Genomic DNA, 26,108 nt, shown 5'->3' on the forward strand with positions numbered 1-26,108 from the left:
AAGCTGAAGCACAGAATGAAACTAAGTTTTTCCAGAGCTCTTGTGGACGACGGTGTCCTCGCTTAGGGCAGGGTGTGTGAGGCTTACCGTTCCCCCATTCCCAACTTCCCTCCTTCTGATGGTTGATCTCATGTGTCCCTTTGGCTAGGCCTTGATGTCCAGTTGTTCAGACAGACATTGATCTAGGTATTGGTGTGACAGTATCTTTTGGATGTTTTTAAACATTTATAATCATTTGACTTTAAGCAGGTTGTACTCCACAATGTGGGTGGGCCTCATACAATCAGATGATAATTTTAAGAGCACAACCTAGGGTTTCCTGGAGAAGTAAGAATCCCCCACCAAGATTGTAACATAGAAATCCTGCCTGAGTTTCCAGGCAGCTGGCCTGTCCTGCTGATCTCAGAGTCAAGACCACAACATAAGCTCTTGAATTTCCAGCCTGCCAGGCTGCCCTACAAATTTCATACTTGCCAGGCTCCACAACCATGTGAGCTAGTTAATTAAAATAAATGTTACTCTTTCTAAGTATGTCCTATTGCTCTGCTTCTCTGGTGAACCCTGTCTGATATACTACTAACTTACTATAAAATAGATTAAACAGACTTTCTAGAGTTGGTTTCCTTAGAAGGAAATGCTGAGATGAAGCTTTATGTGTAAATGATTTAGCAAGGAGGTACCTCCAGTAAGAAATCAGTACAGGAGTGAAGGGAACAGAGCTTCGAAGGCAGAAATCCGAGCAAGAGTGTCATTTGAGCCAAAGTCCTAGCCTCAGTCTGTTTTGGGGGGGAGTGAATTACACCCCAGAGTTGGTCCTACCTTGAGAAAAAGGGTATAACTTTTATATTTTGTAGCAGTCAGTCATTGTATAAGCGGTAGCAGAGCCCTGTAAACTCCAAGGTACTGGGGACTTCCAGCACTGCTGGCACAAGTTGTTGGGAGCAAAGCACACAGACTGTATGACGTAGTAAGCTGTATCTGCAGGAAGGAGAGTGAAACATGAACAGTCACAATATATTGACGAGCAATAAATTTGGTCGATATGGCCTAAGCCATGTCATATGCCAACTACTTTAATCTACAGTGACCGATCATACAATGATGGATTAAACATAGGATTTACTCTGGGTGTATATCTCTTACACAGAAGAGAAATATTCCTCCCTTTTCTGGTGCCAAAGAGCAAGAAGAGAATTGTAGGTCAAATCCCGTCATAGTAAATCAATCAGTATTTGACACACTACCATGTTCCCAGCTCTGTACTGAATGCTGAGGAAGAAACATGAAGTACAGGAACTGTTTCTTCCTCTCCAGAAGTGGACAAATGTGCATGGAAAAATCGTAAAAGTGAACTTCCATTATGTAAATGACCTTTGAGCCTCTTTTTCATTTATGATGTGGGGAAGGTAATAATATCTGTCTTACCTGACAGATGAGAATTCAATAAATGCATTAATGGTTAGCACAGTGAAAACCACATGAATGAAAAGTATTTCAACATTTTTATTATTTTGCTGGATTATAAGCTCCATGAAGTCACAAATCTTGTTTTCCTTACTATTTTTTGCCCAGATCCTAGCATAGTTCCTGACTCATAAGACATTTCATATACATTTCAATGAATGAATATGAAACATCAATTAATATAACACCTAAATTTTTCTCTTGTGTTTTTTTTTCTTGTCTAACATTGTAACCTTTCTTTTCAAGTGTGGGATTCTCAAGGGCAAAGAATTAATGCTACTTATAAGTTATATATAGCTGACACTTAATGTTAAGTAATAATATTTGAGTCATCTATTTTTTTTCAGGGATATACCTGCTGTTTATTAGCCTTTAGGGAAATGTCTTAAGTGTGAGGGAAAATAGAAGACATATGGGGTGCAGGTATTTGCTGAGCTCTTCAGTGAACTGCATTCTTGAAATCTTGCCAGACTCTAAGGTTCTATTCAGAATTCTTAATCAGTCTGTGTTCTCTTCTCATCTGCAAAGTTACTACGTACCATCATCTATATTTTCTGATTGCTTTATTGTAACCAGTTATATAGCCTTTCTCTACCTTAAATGTGTTCCTGTCTTGATAAGCTAAGGCCACATCTGGACTGCCTGCACATTCATTCATTCATTCATTCTTCATGGAATATGTATGTCCCCATTGTGCTGGCCACTATTATATACTCTGGGAATAAAAAGATGAATACAAATCTCTCCTCATAAGTCATTAAAAAACTAGTAAGGGAACATGTATTTTTTAAATTTTGCACTTGTGATATATAATAAATAAAAATAGAAGTGCTGAACTTGAAGTTATAACCAATTTTTGTCCATGCATGTACTATGTAATCACCATATATGTATAAACTCATCATTATATGTACACATATGTATGATTATACAGAAGATTCCTTCATGCCCATTCCCTGTCAACTTCCCATCAAGAGAGAACAATTACTATGACTTCTAGATCCTGCACATATGAATGAATGAATGTGCAGGCAGTCCAGATGTGGCCTTAGTTATCAAGAGAGGAACACATTTAAGGTAGAGGAAGGCTATTTAACTGGTTACAATAAAGCAATCAGAAAACAGATGATGGTATGTAGTAACTTTGCAGATAAGAAGAGAACACAGACTGATTAAGAATTCTGAATAGAACCTTAGAGTTTGGCAACATTTCAAGAATGCAGTTCCCTGAAGAGCTCAGCAAATACCTGCACCCCATATGTCTTCTATTTACTATCAAGATAAGTAAACATATAAACAGATCATTTTGATGCTATTTGAAAGTATAGATACTATTTGATGCTATTTGAAACTGTACAAAGATGAGTCCAAAGAGATGTTAGATCACAATGGAGTAAAAGAGGACCTAATAAGTGTAAGAAAGTAAATCCTTATAAAGGTGGTGACATTTAAATAATGTCTAGAAAAATGTGTACAAGTCACTGAAAAAGTGGAGAAAGAGTATTTGCATGCATAAAAAATGGCATGCACAATGAGCATTCTGTTTCTAATGGGTGGCAGGTAGATCATTTTTCTGGACAGTGAATTCAGTGGAAAAAGATACATGGAGAATAAGCTACAAAGGTAAATTTGCACCAGACATAAGACTTTTGATAATATGTTAGGAGTTTAAATAGTAGTATGTCATGAGCAGCAAGAGGGGCCAGGAATGGTGTGATTTTTGGGTGGGGAAGAGAGTTGGAAAGGAGTAATGTGAGGATAATTGACACAGCACAGTGGAACATTTCCCAGTGAATGAGAAAATATTATCAGAACCATAATACACAAATGGCAGCTCTGCACCTTTTACTGGTATTTTTCAAGATCTTCTTTAAAACTCTAAGTGTTACGGGAGATGTTATAGACTTTTAGAGAAAAGATTCACATGTTTAAATGATTTGGGAAGGGCGGGTTAAACAGTAGATTTCTTTCATGAATAACTTAAGGATGCCTTTAATTTGTGCATTAGAAATATTGGGAGGAGGGAATGTGTTATGTTTTCTTTTACATTTGTATTTGGCTGAAAATATTTTTCAGGACTTTTAGAACATCTTGTGATATGGATAGTGTTCTATACTACAACATTTGGGAAATGTTATAAGGTAGAAACATTAAAAAATGGCCTATTAGAAAGTATACCTGTGTCATCCAGATTCCTAAATTGAGTAGATGAAGCTATACCCATGTCATTCCAAAAATGTGATTATTGCTATAATTTTAATCAGATCATCTAATCTAGAGGTTTCCATCCTGGGACCTAAATTTCCAGAAATCTTCAAAGGTACTAACAAGGGTTCTTAGTGATAAAAGGTACAGAACCCCTCACCCAATGCAAGGACTTGGGAGTGTGTGAGTAACATTTTCCTTCAAATCTGAAATCCTGCCTTGAAAGTAAGTTATTAAAGGAAGACAAGCGCCGTGAAGGAGAACTGTTTTTACATAACAATTAAGTCTCCAGATGATCGCTCTGTGGCACCACCACGGAAAGCAGAGCGAGCGTGACACGCTGTGAGGATGCGCTTGCAGATTTCCTCTGAACAGGGTCACACCCATACCTTTCAGTCTGAATTCAAGAGCGCACTGTGTTTGAGTCTGGGTGGATGTGAGGATAAAACAAGTGATAAACTCTCCACTTGAAAAACAATGAAATGAGTGTCTCTAAAGGTTCTTTCCCTTACGGGCTCCTTGGAAATCGTTATGAATTCAGAGTTTGACACAGTATCTATACTGGACATGGTTCATTTTAATTTTTCGCTTCTTAATTGGGCCTTTTCGTTCCTGGTGTTCAAAGACTACAGAGACTCAGAAGAAGGAAGAATGTACATATAGTGCATACATGCAATTTTGAGATGAAAATGTCTGATTTCTTATATCTTGATCACTGCAACAGTGCAAGATGAATGTATGTCCCATTGTTGCTTGCCTATAATTCTTAGTGCATGAATATTAAAATGCAGTGAAAACATAAAATATTTTCAACAAGAGCACAGAAAAAGCATCACTTCTATTGTGCATTTAAGGTAAAAAAATGGCAGAATAAATTTCAATGTTTTTACACTTCACTATGGCCATAAATTACAAATAACACTTAGAAAACTTGCTATACCTTTTTTTGTTTATTTTATATTATTATCACTTTTTTTTTGCCTACAAAATTGATCAGATCAGCTCACTGCCAAACTACAAAACTTCAGGATCATACTATTTCTATTCCTTATCTTAATGGCAAAAGAAAATCTTCCTGCCACAAAGGTTTAATTTGTGTCACACTGAAAATAACATTACTTCAAAATTAAGAGAATCAAACTAGCTACTTTTTTTCCTAAATAGTTCTCTTTAAAATTAAATGAAGTTTTGAAAATCTACCATCATCTTAATATGTCTATGGTCATTAGTTAGTAATCAACTTAATTTGTAATGATTGTTTTACCTCCATTTATTATTTGTAGTACCTTATAGAAGAAAGAGCACATCCATGTTCTTTACTTTTCACAAGTTATCCACAACACACACACGAATAGTAGGTACCAATATACTCTTTTTACAAAAAAAGAAATGGAAGCTCAGAAAAGGTGTCCTGTCCATTGTCATCTAGTTACCAAATTTCTACCTGATTTCATGAAAAAACTGTATGTAGAAAGTAATCATTTGATAAATTATTTAATCAGCATATTTTAATGATAGGAGGGAGCTAAATATGATCTGCTCTGGTCAGATGTAAAAGTGATGATAAAACCTCAGAGATGCCTAGTCACTTCCTCAAGGCCACCCTGCTCCCAGCCCCTACATCGTAACGCCAGCGAGGCACAATTAACACTCTAGTTTCCAGTTTATGACACTTGACTTTGGGGATCTTTCTACTCTCTTAGGAGGGTTTACCTCCTAAATTTTTGCAGTTCTTTTCTCTTATTCTGATTGAGAATTAATTTTAACATCATGGAGTCTTAAATTAGAACAGTAAAGAACGGTACTGGCCATTAAATCCAACCCAACCTCTTCATTTTCTGGATAAGAGAACAAAACTTGGTATAGTTATATAGTTTTCCTAATTTAGCCCAACCGTATCCTAAAATGCATGGTAAATTCTCTTTGTGATTATCTTAGTTGCCTAATTAATTTGTAAATCTAAACTCAGACTGTATGATTGGCTCTCTTGTTACATTTCACATGTACTGGAACAATCACCAGAAAGTAATGTTTGTGGTAGATATTCTCAGAACCAGAGGGAAAATAAATGTTAGTGAATGATAGAATTAAGATTCGTTATTGTAACAGATCCTGTAGCTGTTGACTGTGACTGACAGCACAAAACACAAGAGTGGTTTGGTTATATTCACCATTGCTATCTTCGAAGAGCTAGAATAACAAAATAGGTTTCCATATGAACATCAGTCCTGTGATAAAATATGTTTATGTACAATGTAATACAGGCAAAATAGAATGAGTGAAAACATATGATTTCATGTATATAGTTACACACATGCACGCATTTAATATTTATCTGTGTACAATAGCACGGTTCAAAAGTACCTTTTCTTTTAAAACTACTGTAGCTTGATTCTAACATCTTGCTATCTTATCTTCCTTCCCTTCAATCTCTCAGTTAATAGGATTTCTACAAACCAGCAAGACAGCAGGCTTGGTAGTTCAGCAGGTTAGTCTGTGGGCTTTCATCCTCGGAACCTGGTTCAAATTCAGTCCCTAGCAAGATGTTCAATAATTCTCTATGGCTCTCAAAAGGGCAAGAAGCCTGGTTTATCTTTGAACCTCATTTGGAGCTGTTTTTGCATCCTTCCTAAAACTTGAGGTTTCATTAATGCAACGGAGAGAAAAGTATGAGATGTAGACATTTGCTTTTTGGTCATAGACTAGTTTCCCTTCTGAGAAAACTCAGTAAGATGTTTCAAAAAAAAGTAATGAAAGAAGACTTCTATTTCTTACCTCAATCATCAGTATGCTAGAACTACCCAAAAGTAAAGTAGTATTATTTTTGCATGTCTTTATAAAACCTTTATCACAAGGGTCTGATAGTAGTTTTCACTGTCTCCTCAGATCATGTTCTAACTAGAGTGTTGGACACTGACAGACTAACTGTAGGGTGATTTTATCATGTTACTTCTTTAATTAAAAACATGTGATAAATGCTTTGTTGTCTGCTCTGCATTATATCCAAACAAGCCTGAATTGCAAGTTCCAACCTATCAGACTTTTCTCCCTTCTTGCCTGCAGTCAACAACGGTCTAGTCAGGCAGGAAAACATAATATCTGTGTATCACAGTTCTTTCATCTCTGAGCATTTAATTCTGTTACCTCTCCCCACCCCATCCCTTGTTACCTGCTGCAATGCCTTGTGTCTTTTATCTTTTTCAGTCCCTTCTATCTACTATGGACTGACTGACTCCATCTCCTTCCAAAATCTGTATCTCTGCCATAACAGTTTACAAAATCTCATACTTCTGTAGGATAGGTCACAAGGTGCACTAAATCAGGAGTTGGGAAACCAGCCTTCTATTCATTTCTATTCCAGTGATTAGCTTTGTGATGTAGAGCAAGACATTAATGAGGCTGAGTGATAATGGTGACAGTGATAATATATAAAATGGTTATAGTTATGTCCTGAGCACCGCCAAGCTTCTAGGTCCTAAGCTGGGTGCTTTACCTAAGCTTCATTTCAGCATGTTACCATGAATGTATAATTCTAATACTCAATCCTAAAAATAGCTTACAGGTAAGACTGACTAACCTCCTTTTATAGAAAGGACACAAAGGATTTAAAGCAATTTTCCAGATGGTGATATAGACCAAAATTCAACCCAGTTCTGTTTGACTGCTTTGTCTGATTTCTGAAGGTGACCTTCTTAACCTAAGTTTGACCTATCAAACGAGAGGATCTCAACAGATGACCAGTAAGTCTTCCAGCTGGAGCACTGCAATGGTTTTATGAATTCTCATTTTCCACTGCATCATGCAATATTTTTCTTTGACTGTTACAAGTAAGCTCTCTCCTCTTTGATTGATAAATATACATAATGCATATGTGTAATGCAGTCAGTGCTGGGTATTCTGTTAAGAATTTTTTGTTTTTGGTAGGCAAAACAAAATTTTTGAAAATTACTACATAGGCTACAGTCTTTGATTTACATTAAAAGCAGAAACAAAAAAATCTAGAACCCACTTCATTGAACAATTTACTTAGCAAGGTTTTGAATCTTCCCTACTTTGAAGAAAGTTTTATTTTAAGGAAGTAGGACACTGTATTGAACAAAATTTCTATGAACTAAAACTTAAGAGATATTTGAATATGCTTAATGTCTTTGTTCTGCACAATCGCAATACCATGAACTTTCAAACCTTTTAAAATAGGAAAAGATTAAGAATGACATATAATTTTGAAAGAAACTATTGTCTATTACTAATTATAAGCAGATTTATTCATAATGAATAATATCTAGAGAATGTTCATGACCTTTTATTCCCCAAAATAGTAGAGGAGCTAGATGGCTAACAAGTTTTCCATCAGAAATCAACTGAGTCTGCAAATCTATTCTCATAGATACTTATAATAATAACAACTGAAAGTTGAGAAAAAATTAAACCTTTAAAAAATTCTTTCCTTTCAACCCTTTTATTCAGGCATGTAGATTCATAGGTATTAAGTTGTAATGATTATAATATCCATTTCTATTCAAAAGTTCTAATAATATAATGCATCCTTCCATATTTCTGCTTATCTTATTCACTTATTACTTGCATTATAGAGAAGAGTAGTTAAATTTTTAGAAATTACCCAGTTGATTATACTTATACTTTTTGATGCCAAATCAAATGTGAAAAGCTAATTGATTTACTGGAGTTGAGATGAGTGTTTGAGCCAGTAAAACATTTAATAGTTGATCAGTTTGCCTAGAAAGAGTCTTTTAAGTTGCTCCCATAGCCTCAGGAAAATTATGTCACTTTCTTGCTTTAAACACTTGTCTGTTTATCAATATTATCATTATCATTTATTTAATCAACAACTTAAATGAAGCACTGTGGCATAATAATCACTTAGAAATCAGAATTAGATTCAAATCTTGGCATTACTATTTACTTAGTATTGTACCAATCCCTTCATATCTTCAATGAGATGTCTCCATTTTCTTATTTTGAAACATAAATTCTAAAAAATGTCCTTCCTATAGTGTTTCTGTAAAATTCTTCATGTGTGCCCTCACACACAATATATATTTAATAAATGTATATGCTCAATTAATACACAGCACCTTAGGTATACATAATATGATCTCAATGGTATGGCTGAGGAAAATTTCAATGCTTTCAGAAATATTTGAGTGGGTGAACAATAAACTATGTAAGATCATTTTAGTCTTGCAAATTCTTATTGCAGGTAACTTAATAATCTATATTAAAATATTAAGTCTGGGACTCTAAGGTTCAGAGTATTTTATCATACTATTTATCAACTATTCTGTAGAGTTTCTGCATTTATCCTCCTATTTGTTAATAAAAATTCATCGAGACACAGTGGCTAAGACCCACCCATAGCCTGGGGACCTAGAATATGGAATTAGGAGATATCCTAAATATATTCAATACTTTTATCAGGCTGCACTAGAAAAACCTCAAGCACCCTAATCTAGCACTGATTGCTCTTAGCATATCTCATTCATGTATTTTTTAAAAGAAAATCTTGATTTCTATGTGCTTAGCGCTCTGCTAAGTGATAAGTATATCATCAAAACTGAAAAATACTCCTTAACTCTGTGGATCTGATAGTCTAGAGCAATGGTTGACACACTATAGCCCACAGGCCAAACCTGTCTGGGCCGTTACCTACTTTTGTAAAGAAAATTTATTTGGACAACACACACACTAATTCATTTACCTATTGCCTGTGATAGCTTTAGCACTAGAATGAGAGAGTTCAGTAGCTGCCACAGAGACCTTAGTGCCCACAAAACTTCAAGTATTTGTATCTATCCCTTTACGAAAAATATTCACCAACCCCTGGTCTAGAGGAGAAAGCAGATATTGAATAAGGAAATGCATGCATATTTAATTTTAACAAAATTGTGGCAGGTGCTATTAGAAAAAAAGATGTCAGGCCTAATTTGAATAGTGTGGTCAGGCTATGGTTACAACAACATAGCTAATAACCCCAAATCTCAGTGGCCTGACACAATGAAAATTTATTTTTGCCCACTCAAAACCAGCTGTGGTCCAGCCATATCCCCGGACATCTGCCCTCTTTGTGGTGGTTCAGTGATTCCCGTAGATCCTCTGGCTTCACTATCTCAACAAGTTCACTTTAGAAAGGAAGAGGGTCTGGAGAATCTTGCAGGCGGTCTCACTACCTGGTCTGGAAGTGACACTTGACTTTGGTCAGAACTTAGCTGGCTGACCTTGGCTAATTGCAAAGAGGTTGGGAAGTATTTCCTATATGCGTAAAAGGGAACAGAAGTTCAGAAATTGTTGAGCTCTAATAATATTTTCTACATGGGGGAAGTCTTTGAGAAAGTTACATTTAATCTGAAACCTGAAGATAGAGAATTAGGATAGTAAAAAGAAAATGGGATTAGACAGAGATTAACAGGATTTGAGAAGACAAAAACAAAAATAAGTAAGGTTTGTTGTGTTACAGAACCAAGAAAGACCAATGAATTGTTGAGAAAGTGGATCTTTCCGGAAAAAAGTCGAGCAGGACTTTGTAAACTGTGGGTAACTTAAAATATTATTCAAGGGACAGTCCATGAAAGGTTTTAAACACAGGCAGGACATCATCTCATTTATGTTACAAAAGAGCCATGTTGCCTTCTGAACAGAGAATGGATTAAGAGAATTTATCTAAATTGGGCAAAGCCAGATGAAATCCTTCCTCTTTTATTTTGAATTTCTTTTGCTAAGCATATCATTGGCAGGTATTGAAAAATATTTAAATTAATTAATTTGCCATTGAAAGTCATCAAAGTTACAAAAATTAATAAAAAAGTAATTATTCTATTACAGAGGTGAAGACATACACATAAACCAAAAAGTTATTTCCTTGAGAAATTCAACCTGATACTTGCCACAAATCTCCAGCGCCTGTCCCTGTTCATATAGATTATGCACAAGTGAGGAGACAGAGATTAATGAGGAAAACATTATCAGGAGCCTCTTTTGTTTTCCTTGCTATAAAATGTAGCTTATGGAACTACTCCATCCTGAAAGAAAGCTTCTGTTCGTTCTCTTGTTTTCATTCCCTTTGTCTTTTCAGCTGCCAAACAGTTTTTAATGTTAAAGAGATGGATTTTTGTGAAATAGGAAAATATCATTTTTTGGTTGACTCTTAGGTTTACATTTTATAAATACTAGGTAATAAATCATGGGGCGCCAAACAATATATGTGATGTTATAAATGTAATTTTGATGTTTTCACAGCTAGCTCAACAACATAACTCATCCACAGTGTAATCACACCTTTTATAACAATTCTTATATACATATATCAGGTTAATTATAGTCTACGTATCTGACAAGAATTTTATGACAGTTGAAAACAGTTTTCATTTCTTTTTATAAGTAGGTGATATCTTTTCTTATTTGGGGATCATTTTATTAGTTGTATTCAGTGTGAACTGCTGAGAAAGAACACTTTAAAATCCATAGCTCAAGTTTTTAAAATCCACAGCTGAGATCTAAATGCAATACCATGGGGTCTTTTCACAATTAAAGTTAACCCTGAGTTTTGCACCATACACCATCTTCTTCCAAGACTTCCTATGAGGAGACAGTAAGAACCAGTTCCTTTTATAACAATTGATTCTAAAACAATCTGCCAGGAATGAGAAACCGTTTGTATCTTCTCCTAAGCTTTCACGATGCTGACACTCACTAAAACTGAAGCAGAAAAACATCCTTTAAAGGCACCATGATTTTCAAAAAAGTAAATTGCTCTGAATTTATAAATATATTTATGTATCAGAAGAGGAATGGGGAAAAATTCTCAAGAAATGACATTTCCTTTATAAGTATTACTTGAGATAGGAAACAAACACAAATTCATATTTTGAATATATAAACTGTGGTTCTACTTTGTGACAGCATGAAAATCACATATTTAATCACAGAAGAAAATAAAATCAAGCAAACTAAGTGTCTTTCCATGTAGAATGCTTCTACATCAAAGTTGTTTGCCAACAGCTACCCAATTATTCTTTTTCATGTTCTTTGTATGAGAATCAGTCTAGTTTTATTTTGATAACAAAAAATATGTGGTGAATTAAAGCAAATATTACTGGAGAAATTAATGGAGCTAAAAAGATAGAATTATAATTTTGGTACCTACATGTGCTAAGCACTTTTCATTCTCTTTTAATCCTTATGAAAACTATTAGGTATACAAATATTATTCCCATTTTACAGGACAGGCAATTAAATCTTAAGCCTTTGCTTGATATTATAGGGACAAAAATACATGGTGAATCAAGAATATAATTATAGTCATTTTCTTCAGACCCAACTTTTAATTTTAGTTTTACTTAACTTGCATTCTTCCTTTAATAAAGAAAATAGATTTTTGCATATTCCGAAAAGATACCAAATCTGGGTAGCAGTTTGGTATGGGGCTTAGATAAATGATAGTTCAATGATCATTAACAAAGCACATTTCTTTACTGTATACCACATGACGCTGAGCCACTTGACAAGTTTTTTTTTATTGTATAGGTAAGTGTTTGCATAGTTGTATACATAAAAAGAAAAAAGTATGTTTGTGTATAGACGATATAAGGAGATAACAAATACCAAGGATGACTGATAACACAACTTAAAACAGTAAACACTCTCTAGCAGGCTGTATTTTAATTAAAAGAAGTCTTTACTTTGGGCCTAGAAAGAATTATAATACTAATTAGCTGTTCAAAATAAAACATAAAGTACTTTCTTTGAGTGTGCTGGCATTGTGGTAGGTATTTTGCCTAAATTAAGTAATTTTAGATTTGCAACCAATCATTATCCATTTTTCTAAACAGATGAGGCTAAAAAAAGTTCCATAACTCATCAGGGTTACAGAGCTAGAAAGTAGAGAAGGGATTCAAAGATAGATATTTCTGTCACAAAAGTCAATATATATGTGTGTGGGTGGATGTGTGTTGTTTACCTTTCAAACATTGCTTTCTATCAGGTATGTTTAAATAATATTAGAAAAAACAGGTTTTAGTTTAAAAATTTGCAGTCAACATAGCTAAAAGCTAAATGAGGTTCTTCCTTATATTAGTCAAAATACGGTTTCCAGAGTAAGAAAGGGGGCTAGTCTGGCCCTCTTTCACTCTGAATTGTTCGTACTGTGCCTGCAAAGATGGAAACCAGGCTTCCAGGTGGGGCCACAGACTTGAAGAGCAACACCGACAAATGGCGGACATCAAAAGACAGACCCCAAGTTGAGAGACCATCTCACGACGAACAGAAGATGCTTAAGCTGGAGAATTAAAAAAAAAAGAAAAAAAATTACAATTAGATTAAGTAAGACAACAGGTTTTCTATTTTTAAAGGATTCCTTTGTATATATAAGGAAGTTAAATATTTCAGTGTGACTATAAAAGACAAAATGATAGATGCGACTACAAAGCAGTTTTGAACTCAGGTAAAGACAGTTAATATATAACTCTAAAGTCCAATATGGATTATTTTAGGCATACTCCTTTCTTCTTTGGAACACAGCTTCAAGTAGTTATGACTGCTGTAATTTGTGACTTTCCAGTTTGTTCCTAGATTCTAGATAACCCCAAGTATTGCTTTTAAGCTTAACAAAGTATTTATCTTTAACAATATTTTATCTAATGTTTTTTATGTGTTTAGAGAAAATAGGAGAGAAAGGAATGACTTCATATTGATCTGCCATTTTGAAGCGAAGTTCCAAAGCTGGGTATCACTGTAATTGCCATTCTATAATTTTGGAAAGGTGGGAAAACAAGCTGGCCATGATACCAAGACTAAAAATTTGGTCTTACCTCTCTGTCATTATTTTTAACCATTAGACCAAACTATTTTGAGGTCATAAGTAAATTGCGTCATCTTCCTCAGGATCTGGACTATTCTTCAATTGTCTGCAAAGATACCCATGGTGAAAACATACAGCTTGAAAGTTCTATCTACTATTTAATTGCAATCATGAAAAGAAAAGGCTCCATAATTTCTCAGCACTCTCTTTCATGGCCCAAGACCCTTATGCAGCAAGTCATGTTTGGGGTCCAGCTTAAATCCCTTCAAGCCATGGTCTCAACCTATTGCCTCTGTCCTTTTGCATTGCAGTTAAATAGAATTCTGTCTGGAATGCAAATTTCTTCCTATAGTTCAGGTCTTCTGTTGACCCATAAAATCCACTGAACCCTTGCATCAGTGGATACTGCAAATTAGAAGGACTGTTTTCAGGTGGTTTTTATTTGCATTATGGTTTTTTCTTGGAAATGTGCCATTAAAAATGAAATTCTTACAAATTAATCTTTTATTTGTGTTATAATGTATATACATAATAGGCATACATAGATTAAACCTGTGACCATCTGTATGTGTGGGACCCAGTATCATTCAAATGTGTGAGAGGGGTTTTGTGTGTATAGTTTGTTTTTCACAAATTAATTTCTACAGTTCCAACTTAAGCCCCATTCAGTCTTTCTCTTCTAAGAGAGATTTAAACATTTCCTAGTTGAAATTCCGGTCATTCCTGTGCACTGTGTAGCTTGCTAATTTTGGCAGTTGTTCCTTATAATTTATTACCCTAAGTGAAAGCTGTTCAATTAATGCCATATAGTTCAATTTTGTGATGTTTATTAGTATTTTCTCTTCTTCAATTCTCTGGCACATGAAGGCCTAGGCTAAGAGTCATGGGTTTTTGAAGTTGCTGTAGGATTAATAGTGTGGCACCTGGAATTTGGCATCTGGCAAGTATATCATAATCTCCTGCCTGTAAAAGGTAATTGAAGCACTTCTAAAGCTTTATGTTTTATTTATTTAAAAAAAAAAAGAAGGTAAAATTTAGGTTATGAATAAATTCTGATCTCAGTAAGTTTAGTGATGGGTATTTTGTATCAGGCCAGGTAGTTTATCCATTTTCATTCAGGCAAATATTTATCAGTAGAGGGCCCTCTTCTCTGTGGGCGAGGGCTGTCTCATTGCGTGTGCTTTATTGTGTTCTGCCCTTCTCTGAGTGCTGCAGACGTGGATACAGCTATGAACAGAACAAACATCCTCCGAGATAAAAAGTAAAGAAAATAAAGGAGTGCAAGATACAGTCTGATGACAGTAAGTGTCATGGAGAAAAGAAGAAGGGATGACAGTTGCCTGAAGGGCCAAGGGGAGGTCACTTTTACATGTTATGACCAGGAAGGCCGCCCCGAGAGAGAAGCGTTGGAGTAATACCTACGGCGCGGAGGAAGCGAGCGCTGCCCCTGCGTGGAGGGAGAGCCCTTCTCGAGCAGCGGCTGAGTGTGACGAGGCCTGGAGAGTGTGAGATTACGAGAGATGTTCAAAGCATAGCAAAGAGGCTATTTGATGGCTCCTCTCTTCTCAAAACTACCCACGGGCATCAGATCTCCCGCGAAATAAAAACTAAAGTGTTTGCACTGGCTTACCCAGCCCTGCAAGATTTAAGTTATACTCAAGCTGGTGTGCTGACAGCAGATTCAAGTGGAAATGTGATGGGAAAAGGGTGAGCATTTAGAGGGCTATTGTAATAATCCAGGGGCGTGGGGGCAGGGGGGTGCAGTTAGCCAGCTGCGGCAGATTGGCCTGTGGTAGAAACGGTGAAAGTTACAATAAACAAGCTGCGTTTATGTTCTGAGAGGAGCAGCGTCAGAATTTGATGGGTTGAATCTCATGTCGGGTGTGAGCGAGAGAAGCCACACATAACTTTTAGGTGTTTCACTTGAATAAGTGAAAAAATAAAATCAGTACCTGCAGCTTGACTGCAAAGAAGGATGACATGATGAGGAAAAGAGAAAGAGGGAGGAACTGTTTGTGAATTGCTTTTCAGACACTTAAATTATGCCACAATGAGTTACCTTAGGTGAGGAGAGCACAGAAGGGTCTGTGAAATACCTGTACTCTGACTCTCTTCTTGAAACCACCTTACCTGTCAAACTGACATCAGTTTTTTTCTCAACAACCTACTTGAAAACTTCCCATTTTGACAGGGAATCTAGATTTTGGAAAAACCTGTGTGTATATCAGATCTCTGCCACTCATTGGACAGGTTAGTTCTGACCTCTAGGAAGACATAGTAATTTTTGCATTAAATTAAGTAGTTGATAATATACATAAACAAATTAGTTCCTAGGACTTAGTAGATGCTTAATAAGTAGAAACTGTCTTTGTTGTTATTATTAGAAGTATCATAAACCTTATTATAATTTGGCTGAGATTAAAGACTCTTGCTTATCTGTCAAGCCCTTTATAAGAATATTAAAATGGCACCGTCTAGTGAACTTTTATAATTAATTGTGATGTGATGAATTTATCAGCTTTCTGTTTTTTAAATATGCATAAAACTAGAAGGAATATAAATCACAATATAATTTTCCTGGCCTTATGGGTGAAATCTAACCCAATTGGAAGCAATCTTGTTTTACACAGGGGCCTGGATATTATACATGAGTCATAAACACTGCATCCCTCTTCAGCACTAATTATATAAATCAGTAAATGCTTCACAGCATGTATATTATCAACCAAATCCAGACAAACTATACTATCATTAAGTAATTTTATGAAAGCAATTGCCTGTATTAAAAATCTGTCTTCTTTTTTCTTCTCCTACTGAAGACTCTCTCGTACTAGGGATGGGAATGTTTCCCTCTTAGCACAAACAAGCCCTAGGGCTTGGAAAAATGGCCTGACAAGGTCTCCTGATGCAGTTCTACAGCCAAGCAATATTCATAATAATATGAAGTATTAATATTGTTGATATTATTAATATCCATATTGCTCATTTAAACATGTTTATATATCATTTTTTTCTTAACTCCCCAAACTGTTTTATATGTGTTCTTGGTTCTAGAAAAGAGAATGTAAGTTCTTAACTCTTTCAAAATGTATCCATTCAGACTTCTTTATATTCATCCCCTATGCTGGGCTATGTGTGAATTATAAACCATTAAATAAGAAATAGCCCCTACCTTCAAGAAGAATACTCTAGAGCAATGCTTTCTACACTGAAGTAAGGTGAATATTATTTGGGAAGAGGAAAATTAGTGTGCTGAGGAAATAAACTGGATTGTTGAAAAATAAGTGTGCTGAGGAAATAAACTGGATTGTTGAAGCATTAACAATATTCCTTCCCATAAGATTTCTCTGAAGCTTTATGTGCTATAGAATATTATAACTTTCCAAAAGATTGCTTAGTATAAAGCATTGTCTAAGCTTATTTAGTCTAGAAACACTTACTCAATTAGGAGCTTTACGATATTATTTATCACTAGGAAATGCTAGTCTGATGTTATGTGAGCATATACCTGGGAAATTACAACTTCAGTATCATGCTGACAGTGATTTAGCCCGTGAACAAGGGAATGTAATGAAATTTTTAGAATTACAATGTTAGTATGTGAAGATCATTTGAGGATCATTTAATCACTATGTCCTCCCCTTTGCGTCTACTTGCTGCACAGCATTTACGAGCTAGTTCAAGAAGCTAAATCTTTACAGTTGCCTCTAATCCAAGTTGGTCTACTGGTTCTACAGGTGGTCATTCGGTCTGAAGGTCTGCTTTACTGGGTGTTATGACATTCATCAGAGTCTCCTGAGATTAGAGATATGTATATGATAGTCCCTTGTATTATTAAGGCAAGGGTTATGCCTCTGTGTTTTCTTTGTGCACAATGCTAAATTACTTAAGAGACTCTAAGAACTGAACATATGAATGTCCGTCTCCCATATACATTCAAACAACAGATTTACTGTGTTCATCTTAAGAGCAAGATATTGTTCTAGGCACTGAAGATATAGCAGTGAATAAAGTGGACAATGTACCTACTATCATGGAGCTTATATTACAGTAGGAGAGCCAGACAATAAGCAAATTGGTAAATAAATATGCAGTACAATGACAGAATGATAACTTTATAAAATAATAAAGAGGATAAAAAAGGTAAGAATGATGGGAGTGGGTTAGGAAGTTCTCTGGGAGTAGAAAATGTTCCATTCCAAGCAACAGTGAGTACAGAGGCCCTGAGATGAGAGAGCTCATATTGAACTCAATGAATAGCAGAGTTGAGTCTTTAAAAAGGTGTTAGAAAGAGTGTTATGAAAAAAAATCAGGAAAATAGAGGGATCATTGTTAAATCAAATTTGAAAACAGTAAAGAATTACACATAATTTATATATGTGATAAACTTAAAATAACCTTAGTGTTTTGTTTTTGAAATTTTAATGAAAGTCTTCCAACAGAAGAGATTGTACACTCCTCTAACACAATCTCAGTTGTGGATATTCACGGCCAGATGAAACAGAAGCAACCTCTTTTTTGCCTTTCTCTTAAATTTTTTGTTGAGGCAAGATTCCCAAACATAAAATTAACTTTTAGAAGTGAACAATTCAGAATCCTTTAGTACTTTCACAATGCTGTGCAACCAGCACCTTTCTCCAAAACATTTCATCCTCCAAAAGGAAGAACAATGCCCATTAATATTTGCCCCTGTCCCCACACTTCCAAGCCTCTGAAAGCCAACAGTCTGCTTTCTGTCTCAACCAATATTTTTCTTTTTATCAGTTTAAATGAGATATAATTGATGAATAAAACTATAAAATATTTTAAGCAAACATTTAGTATATGCATATATTGTAATTTTTAATTAGAGTGATTAGTGATTTTTTTAAGTGTAAAATTACTGATTTTTTTTAAATTGTAAAATTGTAGTTAAGTTCATTGATGTCTGTCTGTTCTATCCTATATTGTGCCCCTACTTTTCTGGAGTCCAAACACCTAGCAGAAGTAACTTCTCAATACAGTTTGCTTAAATTTTATATGATCCATTTCCCACCTCCTGACCTGACACACTCCTTAATTTTATAGAGGACTTTAGGAAATTAATGGTTAAATGGTTTATTAAGTTTACATAGCTAATTATGACAAATCTAGGGCCAATACTTGGGCCTCATGATAAATCTCAGTTTTTATGGTTTATACAGGAACTAAGCAGTAAATTTGGAAAAGGTCTGTGCTTTTTTTGTCACCTCATAGCATCCAGTAGAGCCTTTCCATGCACCCAGGAAATTTTTGGTGAATATGTTAAAAGAACATAAATCTTAACTGGAGGATCAACTACATACACAGAACTATTCTAAACATCTGTACTAACAATGATCTAACTTACAATTAAGGGTCTAAGAAAGCATTGAGAAGTAATAAAAGGAAGGGAAAAGCTGCAGATGAATGCAAATGCATGTGTTGCTTTCCTCTAGGGATCTAAATCAAATCCTCATTGTATAATTTGATTTGGTTACTCATTGTTTCTAATTAGAAATAATCACATTTACATGATTTCCCCCTCCTTTTTAGTTTCTCACCAAAATTGCTTTGCTCAATTATGCCACTTTATGGTTCCATATAATTTGTATCTCTTGACTCAATAGTTCCTCACATCATTTGGAATCTGTTTTATTTTTTTAAGAAGTGAAAGTTTAAGAGCTATTCTCAAACTGATCATGAGACGTAAGTAGCTCCAGTAAGCACAGAAGCATGCTAAAAGCAAACTGAGGAATACTTGAAAGTTCAAAACTAGGATGATGCTTATTACTAACTATATGTGAAATTAATTAAAGATTTAATTATTTGAGGAAAAGTAAATTGGCAGTTTCTACTTTTTGAGTCATTAAAAGCATGTCTATTGCTCTAGGGGTTTTGAGTGCATGTGCAAAAAATAGACTACACAAGCTTTGATATTGCAGGATTTCTGAAATAGAAATTCAACTTAAATATATGCTGTAATCTTAGCTTTTTATTCAAAATATGCCAAACTATTTTATCCTCTAAAAATGTATATATAAATGTATGCATTCACCAAGATGTTTAAATACTATAAGATGATTTTTCCCTCTTTTTTTAAATAAAATCACAGTTTTATAAAATGGCATTTAGTGTTACAGAGAACTCCCAGGCTCATTTACAAATAAAGAAACTGAATAAAGAAACATGGTGTGGGCCATGGTTCTACAGCTAGTTAAACACCGAATTACTAGGGCCATGGACATTCCTGAGGATAGCAGCTCCTTCTGCTTCATGATTGAGTAGGCAGCAATTAGGGGGGACAGGGAGGAAGTGATAGGAATAAACATATTAAAATGATTTCTGTTCTTTAATCCTATGTATTCAGGTATAGAATAATAACATGTATAATGTATCAGAACACTTTTCTTTCTGTCCTAGTTTTCTTTTCAGTGGTCCATACTTTAGTGACACAACAAACACCTATTGTACATCGATTATGTGCCAACATCTATTCCAAAATATTTATATATATAGTGGAAATAAAAACATTAAACAAGTAGGTATTTAAGCAGTATGCCTTCATGAATGTGTGAGGGAGAAACTCAAAGTGATGTAGTAGAATGAGGGTCAACTGGTGGTTTTAAGTTCAATGTGTGATTGGGGTGGGCATTTCTGAAGAAGCAGCTTTTTTAATGGAGATCTGTTTGAAGACGGTCAGGAGCCAATCACATGAAGAATCAGAGGGTTCAAGATGAAAGCAGAAAGATAATATAAGACCCTGAGTGCCTTGAAAATGTCTCTGGACTTCATGAATGATTTAAAAAGCCATTGTCCTTAATTTTGTTTGTTTACATAGACCATAGAATTTATAGTTAATTGACCAGACACAATGCAGTGTCACATCAGATTCAGAACCAAAAGATAATTTGTTTTAGGGGGAAAAAGATGTAGAAGCATCTTTTATGCTAAAAATCCACTAGAAGACTGCTTACTTGGTAGCTCTTCATGTCTATGACCAAGTTTACTACATTGTTTCCTTTCAAATACAAAATTTTAAATCACATTGAAAATAAGGCACAGGAATATATACATTCTAACAAAGTGCTAAGTCCTGATCTTGTTTTATAGTATTTTTTTCAGTATATATAGCATTTTTATGTAGAGAAACATCATCTATACATAGTACAAACCTCCAAAAATAGAGCTACTTAGGATGAACAACTATCCAAAATGCTGATTTGTATTATGTTGGCATCAACAATGGAATTTCCTATCCAGCAATTTGGGTTCTTTCTAATCTATACGCTTTTAAATACTTTGGTTTCTCCTGAGCCTTGGGTAAAATATGATCTATGTGTCAAGAGAAAAGATAAGCAGCAGTAATGTAATGTTATTTCACTTTTTGTCTTTCCAAATTTTAAATTAATTCACGTAACCTGTAAGAGCAAAATATAACTCTTAACTGATTTTAATTGAAATTTTAAATCCACATGTATAAAGCATTGCTATTTTCATTGAACCCTTCCAATTCATCAATCTGATCAGCTGCCTAAGATAGTTTATTGTGAGAGAGGAGAAGTATAAAAGCACTGTTGATGTGGTACTATTCACAAGGGAGAAAAGTAATGAGGAGTGCTTTTAACACCTTGATTGAAGGGAAAACATTAGTAAACTTAGAACCAAATGTAATTTGAAGAGCTACCAGCCAGACCAGATCTGGCTATTTCAGGAATAGATCTATATAAACTGGTAATTTAGTGAGAATAATACTATTTTGAAATTACAGAGCCTGGATTTGTACCTGAGTTCCAGTCTCTTTGACCTTGGACAGGTTCCTTATCATCCTGAGCCTCTTGTTTTCTCAGTTGCAAAGCAAAGGTAATAATGTCCACCTCACATGGTTGCTATGAATTTTAAGTGATATAAACAAAGCACTTAGTAGAGTAACTGGGATGTAGTATTTGTATTATACACTCTACTTTGTAAGGTCAAATATCACTATTATTCATTTCCACATTTGGAATGTAGAACTGTCAGGATGTGTGCATCTCATGTTCCTTTGAACATTTTTCATTTGTTGTCCAGTGATTTTCTTTGTCTGCTGCATAGGTGCTCCCACGTATCTGCTACTTGACAGTTGAGATGTTTAGAGGATTAGTGCATTGAATGGCAGGTTGACTTACATTACACCTCTGTTCCTGTGTAGCTTGCCTTCATGTTCTTAAAATAGAATATGTTACAGACAAGACTGATGAACACAAAGAAGAAAAGAGTTCTCTTATTGTCAAGCTGAACAAACTAACATAACTTCAAAATAAAATTTGGACTGGAATTTCAGTTCTTCTGTCCTTTCAAGTTAGAAAGACATGTTTCCTCCTGAACTCAAGAAATACAAACACATTAATTCCCCAAAACAAGAAAAAAATATATAAGGTATCTTTAATTTCATTATGTTCCATAAATTGTTAATTCATTTTATCTACACCTGTAATAGTCAAATCTCATTTGGCCGGTAACTCTTTAATTAGCATTTAGTTCTAGATTTATTATTGTGTTTCCTTCACTTAGTGTGTTAAAAGCATCATTGATTTCTTTGATTAGGGAAAGTGGCCTCTAAAGGGAATTTGAGTACTAGATGATCTGGTGGTGGAAAATAGCATTTGAGATGTTTCTTTATTTTGTTATCATTCATTGCATGAATAAAATTATATTCATATTCAAAAAGGAACAGAATTATAAAATGGTATATGATGAAAAACTGAAAATGTTTTATTCTCTATTCTTGTCTCCTCCTACCTATCCAGTTTCCTCAGCCCCTTGAAAGCCACTGTATTTACTTTATGTCCTTCCTTAGCACATTTATGCTGCACAGGCAAATATGAATACTTACCCTTCTTTTCTAGTTAAAAAATTGGAGAGCATATGCATATTTCATTACCTTGCATTTTATACATATATAGATATAGATACATTAAAACAATTTTCCAGTGATAGACCTTTATTTTTCATCTCCAGTAAAAGGAAATTTTCACACTAGTAAAGGCATTACTGTGATGAATATCCATTATACAGATCATTTGACCTATGTGCAAGTATATCTGTAGGATATGTTCACAATAGTGGAATTACTTAGTCAAAAGTTTCATATTTTATAATATAACTATTGGTAGTTGCCTTCTATAGAGATTGAATTAACTTGCATTCCTACCAGCTACATGTGAAAAATCCCAGTTTCCCCCTTAGCCTCCAAAAAGAATTTGTTATGAATTTATGCTTTTAGCAAATATAATTGGTGAAAATAATAATTCATTGTAGCAATAATTTTATTTTTTGATTCAGGTTGATCTTCCTTGCATATGTTTGAAACTTTTCACTTTCCTGTGAATTCTGTGTTCATATTTCTCACTCATTTTTTCATTGGGTCACTGAAGCTTAGCCTGACAGTACTCTGGATTCCCATATATTTAGAAGTATTACCCCTCTGTGTTATGGGTTGCAAAATATTTTCCTGAGTTTGAGTCTTATCTTAAAATTAGCTCACGGTATTTTTTTTTACCTTATTATACCAACAACATTAATTGATAATCTTTTTTTTATTCACTGATTTATCTCTTTATCCTACTTTCTAGAATGTATTTTTTCTTATTTCTGAAAATTCTCTCATACTTTGACTATTGATTGATGATCCAGTACTTGTTAATTATCAGTGCTTGATAATACAGTGAGTTGCCTTTAATACTTATAAAAACGTTATGATTTAAAATTTTTCTGGCTGTAGTTATTAATTCATTTGTCCACTATACACTTAAGAGCATCTTGTCTAGTTTTTAAAAAAGCGTTTTTATATCTTCATTGAGATCAAGTTAAATTAGTAAAGCAACATGTGGGGAATCAGCAAGTTGCTGTGTGTTATTTGCTATCAAACTCAGTGTATCTTTGTTTGCTCAAGTCTTCTTTGAAAACTTCAGTAGGGTATATATGTTCTTCCAAGTGGCCTTGCATATTTATTTCCATTTATTCCCACACACTTGTCTTTGGTTATGATTGTAATGATCTTGTCTTCATATGAATATCTTATCTTGTTGTTGTGTACTTACATGAAATATAAATTTTTTCATAATGCTTATGGCATTTCCTTGTTTCTAGCAATTTTTTGGTTGATTTTGTGTATTTTTAGGTATAGTCAGTTATCTGTAGATATCAAGAGTTTTAACCCCATTCTTTCTTTTATACTTCTATATTTACCCTTGCAAAATCATTGTTTTTGCATCTCTAGGACAATATTACAACATTGCAGTGATTGTGTATTTTTAAGTCATGTATTAATTGCTTCAAGTAATTTAGTAAAGATGGTTCTAGCTTTGGTGTGAATTGATGACATTTTTATGATGTGGAAGTATAGATCAATCTTACCTTACTGAATATTTTAAAAATTATTTTTGAATACTATCAAATGCCATTCAGTATATATGAACATAAGTGGTTTTTTGATCCTAAGACATGTTAAGATGAAGGCTTATTTTAATATATTTAATCCTCTGGAGCACTATATTGACTTAGTAGAATGAGTTTGAAAATTGTCCTTTTCTGAATACTTGAAAAATGTTTAAAAAATTTGTGATTACATGCTATTTAATCATTGGGTAGAATCACTTAAGAAACTACTAGGACTAGAGCTTTCTTTGGGAGATAGATCTTTGACAAATGCTTCTGTTTACATTTTTTTCTTTTTCCTCTGATATCTATCCTGGTAACTTATATTTCATAGAAAATTATATACTTTTTTCTGAAAGTTAAAATTTTATTGGAATTCTTTTACCAATTTCTCTTTCTGTGGTTACTTCTCCCTAATCACTTATTAATACATTTGATATTTCTCCTTTTAAATTTTATTCATTTCCCTTTTTCCTTTATGATATTTGTTTTTCTTTATATTGTTAATAACAATATATTATTTTTTATAAGCTTAGCTTTTAAATATTTTCCCCCATTGAACAAGTTTCTGAATTTTTTTCCTCTTTATTATTGAATTTTGTCATTTTTTAAATTTTGGTCTATACTGCTAGTATTTTTTAATTAAAGTATGAGTCTCATATATAACATATATTTTTTTGGTATCATTAACATATAATTATGTGAACAACATTGTGGTTACTAGATTCCCCCCATTCTCAAGTCCCCACCACATACCCTATTACAGTCACTGTCCATCAGCATAGTAAGATGCTGTAGAATCACTACTTGTCTTCTCTGTGCTGTACTGCCTTCCCTGTGCCCCCTCCCCACATTATGTGTGCTAATTATAATGCCACATTTTCCTCTTATCCCTCCCTCTCCACCCATTCTCCACAGTCCCTTTCCGTTTGGTAACTGTTAGTCCATTTTTGGGTTCTGTGAGTCTGCTGCTATTTTTGTTCCTTCAGTTTTTTCTTTATTCTTATACTCCACAGATACGTGAAATCATTTTATACTTGTCTTTCTCCACCTGGCTTATTTCACTGAGCATAATACCCTGTAGCTCCCTCCATGTTGTTCCAAATGGAAAGATTTGTTTTCTTCTATGGCTGAATAATATTCCATTGTGTATATGTACCATATCTTCTTTATCCATTCATCTACTGATGGACACTTAGGTTGCTTCCATTTCTTGACTATTGCAAATAGTGCTACAATAATTATAAGACTGCATATGTCTTTTTGAAACTGGGTTCCTGCATTCTTAGGGTAAATTCCTAGGAGTGGAATTCCTAGGTCAAATGGTATCTGTGTTTTGAGTTTTTTGAGCAGCCTCCATACTGATTTCCACAATGGTTGAACTAATTTACTTTCCCACCAGCAGTGTAAGAGGGTTCTACTTTATCCACATCCTTGCCAACATTTGTAGTTGTTTGTCTTTTGGATGTTGGTCATCCTAACTGGTGTAAGATGATTTCTCATTGTGGTTTTAATTTGCATTTCTCTGATGTTTAGCGATGTGGAGCATCTTTTCATGTGCCTGTTGGCCCCCTAATTTCTTCTTTAGAGAAGTTTCTGTTCAGGTCCTCTGCCCATCTTTTAATTGGATTATTTGCTTTTTGTTTGTTGAAGTGCATGAGCCCTTTGAATATTTGGATGTCAACCCCTTATCGTATATGTCATTTACTAATGTATTCTCCCATACTGCAGGAAGGCCTTTTGTTCTACTTATAGTGTCCTTTGCTGTACAGAAGCTTTTTAGTTTGATATAGTCCCACTTGTTCATTTTTGGTTTTGTTTCCCTTGTCCGTGGAAATGTGTTCATGAAGAAGTTTTTCATGTTTATATTCAAGAGAGTTTTACCTACATTTTCATCGAAGTGTTTTATGGTTTCATGAGTTACATTCAGGTCTTTGATAAAATTCGAGTTTACTTTTGTGTATGGAGTTAGAGAGTAATCCAGTTTCATTTTCTTACATGTAGCTGTCCAGTTTTGCAGACACCAGCTGCTGAAGAGGCTGTTATTTCCCCATTGTATATCCATGGCTCCTTAATCATGTATTAATTGACCATATATGCTTGGGTTACTATCTGGACTCTCTATTCTGTTCCACTAGTTTGTGGGTCTGTTCTTGTGCCAGTACCAAATTGTCTTGATTACTGTGGCTTTGTAGTAGAGTTTGAAATT

General features: G+C 34.5%; 1 long non-coding RNA gene across 2 annotated transcripts in view; it reads left to right on the forward strand.

Moving 5' to 3' along the window:
- LOC140848003 (uncharacterized) overlaps window positions 1–26,108 on the forward strand; it is a 1,137,778-nt gene that overhangs the window by 469,153 nt on the left and 642,517 nt on the right. The window contains exon 4 of one of the 2 annotated variants that reach the window (XR_012128446.1): window positions 21,252–21,343. The exons of the other annotated variant lie outside the window; for it this stretch is intronic. This is a non-coding gene — a long non-coding RNA (uncharacterized lncRNA). The remainder of the gene's footprint in view (window positions 1–21,251; window positions 21,344–26,108) is intronic. 2 annotated transcript variants of the gene reach the window in all.

This window comes from Manis javanica, chromosome 1 (assembly GCF_040802235.1).
Source record: "Manis javanica isolate MJ-LG chromosome 1, MJ_LKY, whole genome shotgun sequence".
Lineage (NCBI taxonomy): Eukaryota > Metazoa > Chordata > Mammalia > Pholidota > Manidae > Manis > Manis javanica.